Source organism: Lacerta agilis, chromosome 1 (assembly GCF_009819535.1).
Source record: "Lacerta agilis isolate rLacAgi1 chromosome 1, rLacAgi1.pri, whole genome shotgun sequence".
NCBI lineage: Eukaryota > Metazoa > Chordata > Lepidosauria > Squamata > Lacertidae > Lacerta > Lacerta agilis.
Window position 1 is genome coordinate 117664342 of NC_046312.1, and position 15001 is coordinate 117679342.

The 15001-nt window shown below is 41.1% G+C and overlaps 1 long non-coding RNA gene across 1 annotated transcript in view; it reads left to right on the forward strand.

Moving 5' to 3' along the window:
* Nucleotides 1–15001, forward strand: part of LOC117057851 — a 63170-nt gene that overhangs the window by 36620 nt on the left and 11549 nt on the right. The window lies entirely within an intron of this gene.

Below are 15001 nucleotides of genomic sequence, written 5' to 3' on the forward strand. Positions count from 1 at the left end.
ACCCAAGCAGAGATGCACTTGCTGACATAACTCTGAAACCAAGCAGTTACCCAGTAGAACACACTTTTGAAAGTTTGAATAGTATCATCATACACAGGATCCTGCTTCAATATTCACATCATCTTTCCTTGATTGAGGTGAACAGATTTAGGATCAAGGTGCAAATAGCTGCAATTAGGGCTGGGAAGAAACACAATTTCCACCAATAATTTGATAAATTGGCCCTGTAATTTGAGGAGAAATGGTTTTGTGATATCATTCTGCTCCCAGCATTGTTTCTCTGGATCATTTCATTAATACTTCAGCTTGTTTTCTTGGGATTTAACCCATTGAATTATATCTTCTGGTTTATTCAGAATGCATGGTTACTCTCGAATCCCACCTCCCCACAACCCCTCCCGGGATGCGACCTTCCAAAACCTCAAATAAAACATCTTTACATGGGGGCATGGTTATTGATTATTGTAATATTTTGTGTTTATTTTTCTGTTTAACACTTTGCGCTTTCCCTAGTAAGGAAACATGGGATATAAGCAATACACAAAATTAAATTAAATCTCTCACCATTGGCCATGCTGCTTGTGGGTGAGGGCAGTTGGAATCCAATGACATCAGGAAGGCCCAAAGATTTGCCGTCCCTGATTTAAGCCTTTGCTGAAACATCATCCCAAACTCAGCTGGCAGGAATTGCTGGGAACTGCCCAGGGTCCTGCTTCATCCATGTACAGGAAGAGGTTCTGGTATTCATAACTACTTTTTCACAGGTTCCCAGCCCCAGCAGAATAAGATAAGGACCTCAGAATCTCCCACAAAGAGAACTCTAAGCTGTTTGTAGCTCAGATAGGTCGTGCAAGATTCAGTTGCACCTGTTGGGCAGCATGAGTAGCACAATGTGATAGAAATAGGTGTGAGTTAAGTGAGTCATGAACCACAAAGACGTGAGGATTGGATCATCTCCTGTCCTTGGTTTCCAACTAACAGTTGGCAGTTAGGTGCATCTCTGCTCAAACATTGGTGGACAACATAATTCACTGCTGAACATCCCATTTCTGAGATGACATTCAGAGTCTGTAAGAACTAAAGAACACTTGCATCCAAATGTGCATTTTATTTTATTATAATCAGAGCCCAGCATATAGTAGATACCATTGAAAATATTTAAAATTACAGAAAATCAATAACAACCTTCAAAACAACACCAGGCAGTAAAAAGTCTGGGGAAATAAATATGGCAACTAAATGTCAGCAATGCAGGGGAAATTCTGATGTCAGTCAGGAATGTGTTCCAGACATTGTGAACCATTGCCAAGAATGCCATGACCCATGCCAGTGCCATGCCCATCAACACCACCATGAGCAGGACTTACCCTGCAGATAGCTGAAAGTATCAGAGGTAGTGTGCCTTTAAGTACTTTGCTTGGTCTTATTAGGCTTTGTACACCATTACTAATACCTTGAACTGGGCCTCGTCCATTAGTGGAAACAAAATTGCAGACCACAAATCCTACACCACTTTTAGAGGCAGCCATCTATTTCATATCCCTCATCCCTTGACCTTGATATGGAGGGAAGTGACCACAGTTGATGAACCTATGCATCAATTTTACCTACTTATCATTTGTAAAAAGAGCAGTTTCCTACCAAGGATTATCACTTTAGTCTTTACATAATTGATTTTGCAAAGGCCCATGCTTTCCATGGCTTTCTAATCTGACTCTCAAGTTTTGTAGCAGAATAAAAATCATTACTATTATAAATATTACCATTTGTTCACATGGGGTGATGCATGTTATGTGTCAGACTATGAGTATGTAGAGCAGACCCACTGAAACCAGTGGTCTTGTTTAACTGGGTCTACTTTATAAGCATAAAGTACTTTTTTTTTACCAGTAACATGTTTATCGCTGAAATTATGTAGAGTGAAATTGTGATAAGATTTTGATTATCCACCTAGTCCATTCTTCCCCCAAATCAGTAATTGCCCTTGCTTCCAAAGTTGAGAAGAAATCTTTTCTCATGTGGCTTCATCTCCAATTCTCCCACCATCCTTGTTGCTTGCCTCTGGAGTTGTTCCAGTTTGTCAGTATCCTTCTTAAACTGTAATGCCCAGGACTGGACATCATACTCTTGATGCCTCACCAAAGCAGAATAGAGTGCTTGTTGATTGATATGCAAAGTTACTGCACAGCTTGGGGGCTTTCAGCTTGTGAATCCTTGTTAGGAGACAGCTGGAAAAATAAGAACGAGGTTTATTATTGGAAATAATACTTGGGTGGTAAAGAGTTCTCTAGTTTTAACTAAGTTGGAGTTTAAAGGAGCCATGTTCCTTGGTTTGTTTATTCCTTTGTTGTGGGCCGAGTCACAGTGCCACCCCAACCCCGGGTCAGTTCCAACTGCGCTGAGGCAGGATGGTGTTGCTGGCTTTTGTGCCTCACCGACTGCAAGGACATGTATGCAGCCAATGCCCTCTAAGTCTGCAAGGCCCGCCCCGCCTCCCAGGAGAGGCGACTCATTGGCCAATTTGGGGTGCAGCAGCTGGTGGGAACTCAAGCCAGGTGGCATGGGGAAATTCCCCCAAAGCCCACCCGGCCATGTGCGCTCTGTTCTCACTGCCTGGGAATGGGAACCAAGCACGAGAGCCTACAACCGCTGCCTGCCCAGAGAAAGGGGTAAGCGTCTATTTTCAGCAGAGAGAGTTTCAAAATGACTTCTCTGAATAAGGTCCAAAAAAAAGTGGGACGGAAAACGGAAGCGAAAACTTGCAAGCTTCAATCTAAGACAGGCATCCCCAACCTGAGGCCCTCCAGATGTTTTGGCCTACAACTCCCATGATCCCTAGCTAACAGGACCAGTGGTCAGGGATGATGGGAATTATTATTAGTAGTAGTAGTAGTAGTAGTAGTAGTAGTAGTACCCCGCCGATCTGGCTAGGTCCCCCAAGCCACTCTGGCCGGCTTTATTTGTACCCCGCCCATCTGGCTAGGTCCTCCAAGCCACTATGGGCGGCTTCCAACAAATATTAAAATACATTAAAATGTCACAGATTAAATTTTCTGAATGTCAAGTAAGTTGCTTATTTCTTTGACCTCTGATGGGAGGGCGTTCCACAGGACTGGTGCTACTACCGAGAAGGCCCTCTGTCTGGTTCCCTGTAGCTTTGCTTCTCACAGTGAGGGAACCACCAGAAGGCCCTCGGCGTTGGATCTCAGTGTCCGGGCTAAACGATGGGGGTGGAGATGCTCCTTCATTGCAGGAGATCATGTGGCCCGTACTGGGCCCTGATGGAGCAGATGGTTCTGCTAAATTGCGAACCACCTGAAAAAGTCTCCTGCTGCTGTTTTCTGCAGATGCAATAGAGGCGGTGAAGAAAGTTTTCTTCACCATCACTACCGCCACGTGGTAGGCTCGACATTGAGCTCTAACCCGTGTCCGGTCAGATTCAGAATGAGTTACCCACCACCAGCACTCTAGCCGTCTCAACAATTGTTTCATCGCCCTCAGCTCCGGCGATTTGTGGTCCAAAACATCTGGAGGGCCGAAGATTGGGGATGCCTGGTCCAAGATTTTGAAGAAAGGGTCAGCATAGAGATCAAAGGACACAGAAACTATTTAGGAAAATGAAGGTTCCCTGCTCTGTCTGCTTTAACACCATACAAACCTTTCTCAGAAAACTGAATAAAAAATAAAAAAATAAAAAAATCCTTCCAGTAGCACCTTAGAGACCAACTAAGTTTGTTCTTGGTATGAGCTTTTGTGTGCATGCACACTTCTTCAGATACACTGAAACAGAAGATACCTTCTTCAGGTATCTGAAGAAGTGTGCATGCATACGAAAGCTCATACCAAGAACAAACTTAGTTGGTCTCTAAGGTGCTACTGGAAGGATTTTTTTATTTTTATTTTTTATTTTGTTTTGACTATGGCAGACCAACACAGCTACCTATCTGTAATCAGAAAACTGAGTTATATCCCACGCTTTCAACAGTTGTACTTTTCATGATATGGTTTCTATATGTCTGTTGCTGCAGTCTAGAATCTCTTTTCATTAGTCTTTTTGGCTGCTGCATCACACTGCTTACTATGTTTAGTTTGTAGTCTGCTAAAACTCTTTCTCACATACCACTGCTACATCATGTGTCACCTATAATCTCTCTCAAAATTGTGCACTCCATAGAAAAATATTCACATTCAAACACAAGTACTATACCGGTAATCAATGTTGCACCAAATTTTAGCTTGAAAGAAAGGATGCAAAATGGATGTGGCAAGGATGAAATGCTCTCACAAACTGAAACTTAGCATTTTCAAATTTTAGGGGGCTACATTAAACCCTCTTCTCTTCCCTTTGTTTTCCCCTGAACTTCATTTTCTTCTCCCATAATCTCAGCCAATTCGGAGGTGGATAGAGGTAACACATCCACATGTTGCTAAGGTAATTGGGTGATGATTTGCAGTGCAGTTCAGTGAGAAAGTAAATGCACTCCTATGTTGCTAAGTAGGGATTCTGGAGGAATTCAATTTTTGCAAAATCCAGTATGAATAGACCTGATATCCATCACCTAAACTAATGTATGGATTGAACTGTAGTTATCCTTCAGATTCCATACATCTCGGAGTTTTGCAATGCAGGTATTAACTCAAGAAATGATATTAAAATAAATTTTAAAATGCTAATTTTGAGATAAAGTACATTTAGAAATGTGTATTTGGGGAGAAAATATAGAAATGTTTGAGAGGAAGCATTCAAAAGTACTTATGTAAAAAAGAAAGTACAGCTTAATGCAGAAATAGAACAGAAGAAGCTTTTCAATGTACACTGATCTGACCACCCCAATTGCCAAGGCAGGCAAGCAATGCTCCCATTCTTGCATTAAAACTCAATTAAACCTCCAGTGTAACATGGGAAGGCAATTTACCTTGCTTCTATTCAGTCCATCCAGCTCCCAGATTTAGCCAACTGAAAGCTAGCTTTTGCATACTGTCCTCTACCGCCAGGTTTCTTTTCACCTGTTTGTGGGATGTAGGACTTTCTTCCAGTCCTTCAGTATAGGGTAGCTAGCTTTTTTCAGCTGAGAGCTTCATTGATCTATGACCCTCTGTCAAAGTGGGCATGGCCAAAGTGTAAAAACTGTTATAGGCAAAGTTTAAGTGCAGGTATGACCATTTTTTTTAAAAAAAATAAATAAATAACAATTTGTGGGGGCAGAGGTTCACATAAACATTATGATATCACAAAATTGCAGCATGAGAAATAAGGGAGCAGCCAGCAATCTAAAAAAATTCTAAAGTACATAAATTAAAAATTGACAAAATGGGGAGGCTTGAAGGACCTTAGTAACATTTGGCACCACAGTGAGAAATCTATGGGAGCAATCATAATGACAACCTTTTAGTAGACATCATGGCAACACAGTGTGTGGGACCAAAGTAGTAGTCAGTATTTTAGTTTATATTTTTTTAAAAAAACAACATTAATTTTAATTTTTGAAAAAAATGACAAATGGCGGGGGGAACAAAATACCCCTTGCAGGGCTGGAAACAAGCTACCAGTATGTGATATCCACTCTTGCTCTCATAATTTTTCTACCCCTTTCCCACACCCTCCAGACTTCTGGAGTGTTCACAGGGATCATAGTTGTCAACCTTTCCCACAAAAAAGGGAAGGTTGACAGCTATAACAGGGATGCATTATTTTTATGGAGAGTTTGGTGCTTGGAGGCTAGATCTGTCAATGTATTATGTGCTACAGTGTGCTAAAACACTGTTCTGTTGCAATAATCCTCTGGTTATCAAAAGTTGAGGGAAGAATAGGGAAAAATATCAGTATCATGAATTTACTGTAAATTTATCTGTGGCATACTGTTTGCCAACAAGAGAAGACAAGATTGCTGAGCTAAATAAGACAGTTGGTCTGACATAACACATCAATTCTTATATTCTAAAGCATTTTGTGTTGTGTGCACAAATTCATTGCTCTTCTAGTTGATCACAGTAGCCATTCCACAAGCAAATTTTATTCATGCCATACTCCCAAGAGACTTTTCAATGAGAACCCTACAGTATCTTCTCCATGCTTTATTTATCTTCTTAGTATAGAAATGTGCACATATGCATTTATATCTAATTCATTACTTATAGTATATTGAGAATTGTGGAAGGATTAAAATGCTTTAAAATGTCCCTCAGATTTATATAACTTTGTATAAGTCAAAGTGATTTAAACATAACAATTTATAAATTAGATTTTGGTCCTTGTCATCTTTGTGTGCCAGGTTTTAAACTCAAGGAAGTGTTATGCAATGTTAAAAAAACAAAACAAGATTTACAGTGGAAACAAATATTAAGCATCATTGTAATAAAATGCTGGAAAAAATGTGAGTATGCTGACGTTCGTATCCAAGCTAATATTTTCACTGAAAAAGGTCCATGTTCAGCCAACATTCTGATGCCAGCAAAAGACTTTGGATGGGAATCATCATGGCCACACTTAACACTTTATCATTCATTTACTTTTAAAAATTATGACCGTTACATCTTAGTTGTAAAGATATATGTGCTAATGTTACTGCAACAGTGTCCTAAACAGACCACATGCAGCAAGTCAGTCACACTATGTTGCCCATAATTTCCAGTGCCACTGTATTAGGTTAATGCAGGGGTCAGCAAACTTTTTCAGCAGGGGGCCACTGTACCTCAGACCTTGGGGGGGGGCGGACTATATTTTTTTGGGGGGGGAATGAACGAATTCCTATGCCCCACAAATAACCCAGAGATGCATTTTAAATAAAAGCACACAGTCTACCCATGTAAAAGCACCAGGCAGGCCCCACAAATAACCCAGAGATGCATTTTAAATAAAAAGACACATTCTACTCATGTAAAAACACGCTGATTCCCAGACCGTCCGCAGGCCGCATTTAGAAGGTGATTGGGCTGCATCTGGCCCCTGGGCCTTAGTTTAGGGACCCCTGGGTTAATGCCATGTATAAAGTGTGAGTTGTTGCTGAATTAAATTGGTGGGTGGTGACTAAAAATATCATTTAGATGCTGCATCAGTGAAACAACTTCAATCCCATTCTGCAGTTGCCCATTTCTGTGCCATATGACACCTTTACAATAGTGTATTACACCCTATCATGCAATTGGGACAATTCATGCTTTATTGGTGCTGCCATTTCTGGTTTTATATGATGTCATTTTACTTATAGGGAAGTTTTAAATGTTTGACATTTTACTATGTTTTTATATGTGTTGGAAGAGTGGCTGGGGCAACCCAGCCAGATGGGCAGGTATTACAGTATTTATTTATTTATTTATTTATTTATTTATTTATTTATAATAAAGTGAACACAAGGTGAATGTTACTAATAAAAAGAAGCAAGTTTGCATGGCTGTTACTATGACAGTTGTATTTTAATATCCTAGTGTCATCTGGCACTTGCTGAAAGAGTTGTGTAAACTATCTACCTTCGGAACATAACCCACTTCAACTGGGCCACTTGGAATCATATGACAGTTTTAGCAACCTTAGGCAATTTCCTATTCCTGGGACTCATGTTTCTCTTTCTATCATTGTAGAAGCATACAAGATAGGAGCTGGAAGGGTTCCCCAATGTCATCTAGTTCAGCCTCCTGCCCTTAAATAGAAAACTAGCCAAGATTGCTGGAAAACATTGCTTGTTTAAACAGAAACTCCAATATGATGGTGGTGGTTAGTGGACATGTGGCTGCCATGCTGTGTGATATTTCCCACTTGTACCTGTGCACAAACATGGTAATATGGGAGGAGGGGATTATAGCAGCTCCCACTATTTCCCATGGTGGGATTAAGCCTATCAGGTCAGGTTGGGTTCTGGGATCCCACCAAGTAGTCAAGGGCAGGCACAACGTACTGGGATGCAGGTGACTCCCATAGTCTGTTCCGCCTTTGTGAAAGCAATCACATATCCGTCTTCAATTCCTGTATCTTTGCTGTGTTTTCTCTCTGGCATTTCTTCTTCAGGCTTGTTTCTTGATATTTTTTTCTTCTAGAATCAGTTCCTGTTCATTTTGTGTCTGTGTGTGAGTCCAGAGTTTCCCCCTCTCCCTTAGAGAGTGACTGTGTGGTTGTTGTTTGTCTTGTTCTGGTTGCCATTTCAGCTTTTCCCCAGTCACCATCTTGTTGGCTTCCTGCACACTCTCCTGATCTCTGCCTCTCTCTTAAGAAAAGATAATTGTGTTTGCCCCCCCCTTTCCCCTCTTCACTTGAGTTTCCAATGTTGCTTTCCAAGGGAGAGGGATCTAATGCTACGTTCTGAAGCACTGGAGCAGTAGTGCTCCATCCCAATCTTTTGATCAGCTGTATGACTGGGTTCTGAACAGTCAGCCCCTTACTGCATCAATTTTTATGCCTGTCCTTTACAACAGTTGAGTTTACTGCATCTTGGGCATGTACTGTATGTTAGACCTGCATACCAGTTGGACACAGAAATGCAACAGAGATGGCTTCCGAGGACCCTGCCTCAGTGGCAATAGGTGTCCTGGAGAGAGCAACAGCCAGCAAGGCCACAAAAAAGATTAAGCAGTTGAAACAGCAGCAGCAGCAATATACCCAGAGCACTCACTAGCAGAGGTGTAGAGCTCCTACTGATGTCAGAAGGGCCCAATACATTGGTAAGGCATCAGTGGTCCTTTCAGTTCCTGTGGATGGGGAGGATGGTTGGGACCCTGTTTAAGGGGTTACTAGTCAGCAGCCTATGGATACACAGTCTTCAGTGCAGCCAGAACAACTTATGGTGTCCCCACACCCTCCAGCCTACTCCAGCTGCAATGGATTTTCAGCACAGTAATGATCAGATCTCCTCTAACTTTAATCTAGTGGTTGCCCCTAATTGTAATACTTCAGTCCACTAACCCTATACAACTGAACACAGAACTGGTTCCTCCAAGAGGAGCCTTTTTAAGGGTCTACTTCGTCATCTTCTTCATCTCAAAGAAATAGCCAGGCTCCTAAAGGGCAGTTCTTTTTTGTTCCAAGTCATCTCTAGGTTTCATAGGCAACAAAAACTTGTTTTGAACGGCTTCTGAGGCACGTTTCTCAATTTTTTAAAAGGAATTTGCCAGCCGGTAATTGTGCCTCAGTTGTCAAACGTTTAGGAAGTCGAACTATCTTCCGGAATGGATTATGTTCAGCAACCGAAGTTCCGCTGTACAACTGTTAAGCATCATTATAATAAAATGGTTAAAAAAAAAATCACTTATAGTGTTTTTTTGCCCGAGGCTTTTTTTTAAAGTAACCACCCCTTTACATAGCATCATGAATCCTTTGGATTTCTAAATAACTTTTCCACCAAAAATATAAAAGGGGGGAGGGAGTTTTATTTCACTGTGGAGCTTTTCAGTATTATAATCTGTGTCCTTGCATTTCTTCTGATACTGAAGATTTCCTATAAAGCACATTATGAAAAGGAGACCATTGAGTTGTGTAGTAATGTGTATATATACTGACCTCTGCTGGAATTTTTGGTTCCTATATGCATTAGTTAGAAAATCTCTGGATTTCCCTCACTAAATTGTAAATTTTGTAAAAATAAAACACAGTAAAAATGCCTGCTCAATTTTAAATAACATCATTGAACAAAGTCCTTTTCACCACTCACTTAACCCTTTTACAATTCAGCTCATACTTAGTGTTTTAACACAAGCATGTGTAGCACTAACAGTAATTAATTCAACCACATGTCCCTATTTATTCAGTTATCCTTTATACTTAAGTCTGCATTTTCATGATTTTATTTATTATTGGAATTGCTTTACTTGTACTTACATGTATATAATGCTTAATGGAATATATATTTATGTGTCTTTATCTGAAGATTTTCAAGATCTTGTTCTCTCACAGTCTACAATATATGCGTGGCCACAGCTAGGCATTATTTTTCCTCTGTCCTGCGACCAATAAATTACCAGTAGGTTTTTTCTGGGGAGAGGATTGGATAAAACTCCCTGCGGCACAATTGGTTAGTGGCTTTGGCCGCTAATTGAAAGATTTTGCTACTTTATTTTCTCCCTTCATATCTTGGAGAGGATGCAAAGACACAAGGGATTTGAGGAGACATCTCTTGGCAGAATTTATTGGAAAATAATATTTTATTTAATTTATTAATTTTCCCGAGTGAGACTTGAACCCTGTATTAAATTTGTTGCTTACCCTATTCCTTAGGCTCAGAATTATTTAAATGAACAAATTTATGTTTATATTTTTATACTTAATATATTTTTATATTTAAAAAGGGAAAGATAATTGTGCCCAAAAGGGCAACTTCGTAAAGCCCTGTCCATCATTCTACCTTCCAACTCATCTAAAATGAAACTTTTAAACAAATCAGTATAATTGTAGACAAGGTGATTCTTATTTTAAAAACGGAAATAAATTGTTTTGATATGGAATGATGTTATGTCATCTTTCTAGACTTTTGTGCAGCTTTCAAACAAAAGGTGCATGTTTAATTGACATGTTCTTTAGTGGACACTGGAAGTCACAGATATGTAATTCTGAGCATGGCCAGTAAAGATTACAAAAGACCATGAATTTTGTTCCGAGGTGAGGGCTTCAATAATGGCCTCACCACAACTCCCTTCAGATGACTGGGAACTATCTTTTCTCAGAGGATTCAACATGGGGAAAGTATCCGAGTAAATATGGATGGCTGAACAATAGCAAGCAGTTTCTCCACATCCTTGGGCAGCAACATTTGGTAAACGAAATGGATAAAATGGGGCCAAGAACACAGCACCATATCCAAAGAAGATTTGAATCCCTGAAGTGGAATCCAAGTCAGAATGGATACAATTTATTTTATTTGGAAAGTCACAGGATTTCGTAGGTGCAAGAGGGCAGACAGCTTTTTCTCTACACAATTCCCAGCTCACTTCCTGAGGCATTTCAAATGACATTTTTCCTACATACCATATTGGCCTGAAGATAAGCCGCACTTTCCCCCCAAATTCCAACCGTTAAAAGTTAAAGTGCGGCTTATATGTTCATTGCATTGCGCAACCTTATGCCTCCAGCAAAGTGGTGCAGCTCCCCCCCCCCCCCAGAGCAGCCTGGGAGTGTGGGGCAACAGCTTGCAGCCCACCCGCCGCTCCCAAGCCTCCCCCGAGCCACCGGAAAGAAGGGGGGAAGGCTTTCAGCAAAGCAGCAAAGCTCCCCCCACCCCAAGGAAGCAGCACGGGGGAATGGTACCCATAGGATTTTCTTCTACATTTGCCATTTACGGGTATGAGTGCCTGCGGAATTTTAAGGGAGCAGCTTATATTCAGGTATTGTCTTTTTTTCTTTTTCCCCCCTTGAATTTTAAAGGTGTGGCTTATTTGTGGGTGCAGCTTATATTTGGGCCAATACAGTACCTCCACATGTTGCATTTATGAGGTCTTCCAAGCGGTTTGAAAATACCTTTAAAAGGAGAAAGAAAGAAAAAGGTGTTCCACCTTTAAAAAATTGCTTTCACTAAAGCTTCTGGGTTTCTTACTAATTTTTCTTTAAAAATCTACACAGAAGTGGAATGGAACTGACTTGCCAGTGAACATGTATGAAAGGTACACAAACCAGATCAAGTGTGTTCCCTCCATCCTCTTTAGATATGGAAAGTCCGCCTGGTACAACTAGTAAGAAGGACGAAATACTTGTAAATTGTAGTGGTTCCCTTTCTCTGCCCCTGTGTCAGCTAGGGCTGAACCAAGAACTTCGCTGGGCACAGTGGAACCCATATGGGAGCCTTTTCCTTGTCCTGCCTAGTTGGCAAGGAATAAGTTTTTGCACATCTACATGTTCTGTGCTTTGATACCTCATTCATTTCTATGACAGACATGCAGAAGCTGAAAACTATAATTGAATTCACAAATAGATATATTAAATCCCTCACTTAGGGGCTAATATTACCTTTCATGGGCTCTAACTGCTTAGTCCTTGCTCTTAAACACAGAAACTCATCCTAAAATGCCCTGAAGCTAGCAATTGTGTCACAATGGCTGTATAAACAATGCTTGCCTAGGAAACCTTTCCTGTCTAGTCAAGAGATGACAGTTAGTGGTGGCAAGAGGTTGTCAGAGGTCAGAACTGTTACCAGCAACAAAAGTACCGGTAGTTTGAAAAGTTACTACAGCTCTTGTTTAAGGTACAGCTTTTTAAAATCACCAGTCACTATAGTCATTTGGAGTGTGCATATTTGTATGTGTGTGTATAAGTGCACTAAATAATGCAAATGTTTGTTTTGAGCAGATGACTGCTGAAAGCAAAATGTGAATAGAATCGGAAAGAAAAGAAAACTAACTAGATCCAGTTCTATTAGTCATTGTATCTAGAGATAATCAGTTTCTCTATTCTGAAGGACCACCCTACTCTTCTAGGCACTTGTTTGGGAGCTGCAATAATCTAACACCATCTTGGATTATCAAGTTTTATAAACAAAGGTCCCATTATCTAGTAGTAAAGGTTTGCTTGCTTTCACGTGTACCCGGTACACTAAGATCTTCATTAAAGACCCTTCTCCAAGTTCTCATCTGAAGTGTGGCAGGATTACCTGGGAAGGGTCTTAGTGGTAGCAGCCAGCACCCAAACTTCTCTGATCTAACTGCTGCCTAGATGGACCAATGGTCTTATTTGGTGTAAGTCAGCTACAGTAGTTTCATGTAGATGTTAATATGCCTGGAGGATACTCTAGAACCCATAGCAATTTTCCAAGTTCCATATTTAGGAAACAGTCCTGCAGGTAGGATCAGAATCATCATGCCCCCTATAACACTATGTCCCCAACCCCTTTTCACTATACCCTTAATCAGCTATTAGAGGGGCAGTGCCCCCAAGAAACTGCTTCCCTCTGCCTGTTGGTAGAACTAGCCCTGACATGGGGTCTGCTGCTCAAGGGGAAGGGGGGGGGGTTTACAGTTGTTTACACCAAAAGTAGCTCTAGGAATCAGTCAGTATTCATCAATAAAATGTTTGCTTCTATATTATTAAGAGTGTTGAAACAGATCTCACTTATTCCAGTGCTTTACTTCTAAGTCCAAACACAGCTGTTCCTCCCTTATAGCATCATCTAGCTGGACAGAGTGACGCAGGTGGCGCTGTGGTCTAAACCACAGAGCCTAGGGCTTGCCGATCAGAAGGTTGGCGGTTCGAATCCCCGCGACAGGGTGAGCTCCCGTTGCTTGGTCCCTGCTCCTGTCAAGCCAGCAGTTCGAAAGCACGTCAAAGTGCAAGTAGATAAATAGATACCGCTCCAGCAGGAAGGTAAACGGCGTTTCTGTGCACTGCTCTGGTTCGCTAGAAGCGGCTTAGTCATGCTGGCCACATGACCCGGAAGCTGTACGCTGGCTCCCTTGGCCAGTAAAGCGAGATGAGCGCTGCAATCCCAGAGTTGTCCGCGACTGGACCTAATGGTCAGGGGTGCCTTTGCCTTTAGCTGGACAGAAGTTAGCTATTTCTACTACAGTTTCTAATTCTGTTTTAAAATATACTGCTAAACATAAGAAGAGGCTAGTGGTCCATCTAGTCTAGCATCCTGTTCTCACAGTGGCCAAACAGATGTCTATAAGAAGCCTGAAAGCAGGACCTGAGTAGGCCTGGGCAATACATCGCCCAGGCCCAGACTGTGATTGCTTCTTCACCTGGCAATATATCGTGAGTGAACTGCTGCCACTCCTGAGTCTCTCTGGCACCAGCTCCCATCACGCTGAGGGAGAAACAAACTGCAGTCTGGCACTGGTGGCAGAGGGACTCAGAAATGGCGGCATTTTCACCTGTGATATACCGCCGGGTGAAACCACCATTGCGCTCTGGTCCTCATACCACTGAGGGAGGAAGAAGCTACATTGGCCATGGCCAATGTAGCTTGTTCCTCCCTTGACTGTCTGCGTGAGCAAGCGGCTCCTTTAAATTTCATTGAGGTCTGGCCCTTATACTGGTTTTGGGCAATGTATTGGTACATCACCCAGGCCTATCTACCAGTTGATTCCTGATTTTTTTTAAACCAGCTGTCAGTCTGACTTCTCAGCTATTTATGTTCCTAGTTTCTGATTTCTCAGTCATAAATCACTTTGATCCTCTTTGGAGTATTTTAATGGCCTCTGCTCACTTAATCCCTTTGCTGTTTGGCAGATAACATTCCATATACTCTCTTTAACCTAAAACAATTCTGTCAATTGCACACAAAATATGGTTAAAATACTGCAAAATGATTAATTAAAATGCTACAGGATCTGTTTCAAGCTTTCATTTCAGTTATACTTTTTAATGCTTTTTGTTTATAATAAATTGAAGTGTGCATTGTTGTTATTATTATTATTATTATTATTATTATTATTATTATTATTATTATTAGTACCCTGCCTATCTGGCTAGGTCCCCCAAGCCACTCTGGGTGGCTTCCAACAAATATTAAAATACATTAAAATGTCACAGATTAAAAACTTCCCTAAACAGGGCTTCCTTCAGGTATTTTGCATGCAAGGATTTGCATTGTAGTTCTAGGATGGTATCCAAGGCAAGGGGCAGAGTCTATATGCTTGTTAGTAATCTGCTACTAGCAAATGAGGTCTGTACGATACCTGTAAGAAAGCACTGCAGCTCTGTGTTTGAAGCAGAAGATTCAGCTTTCTCCTTGTATAAATGGATATCTGGGTAAAACATCCAATCTGCCATTTACATTTGACTGAGATACTTCCTTAACAAATAGACCTGTTTCTGAGAGAAACATTACCCTGCCTCTTCAATGGAAGTGATGTTGCAGAGTACTGTGTTGCAATTAGATATTTGTGCAGGGAATTGCTCCAGCTTGCTGCTTCACATGAGCAGAACAAATGGGCAGTGTGTCTTGTGATGTCCATCTGTATTTAATGCAGGTCCCAGTTCCTGCCAACTTAGTTCGAAAGCACGTCAATGTGCAAGTAGATAAATAGGTACCGCTCTGACAGGAAGGTAAACAGCGTTTCCGTGCTGTGCTCTGGTTTCGCCAGAAGC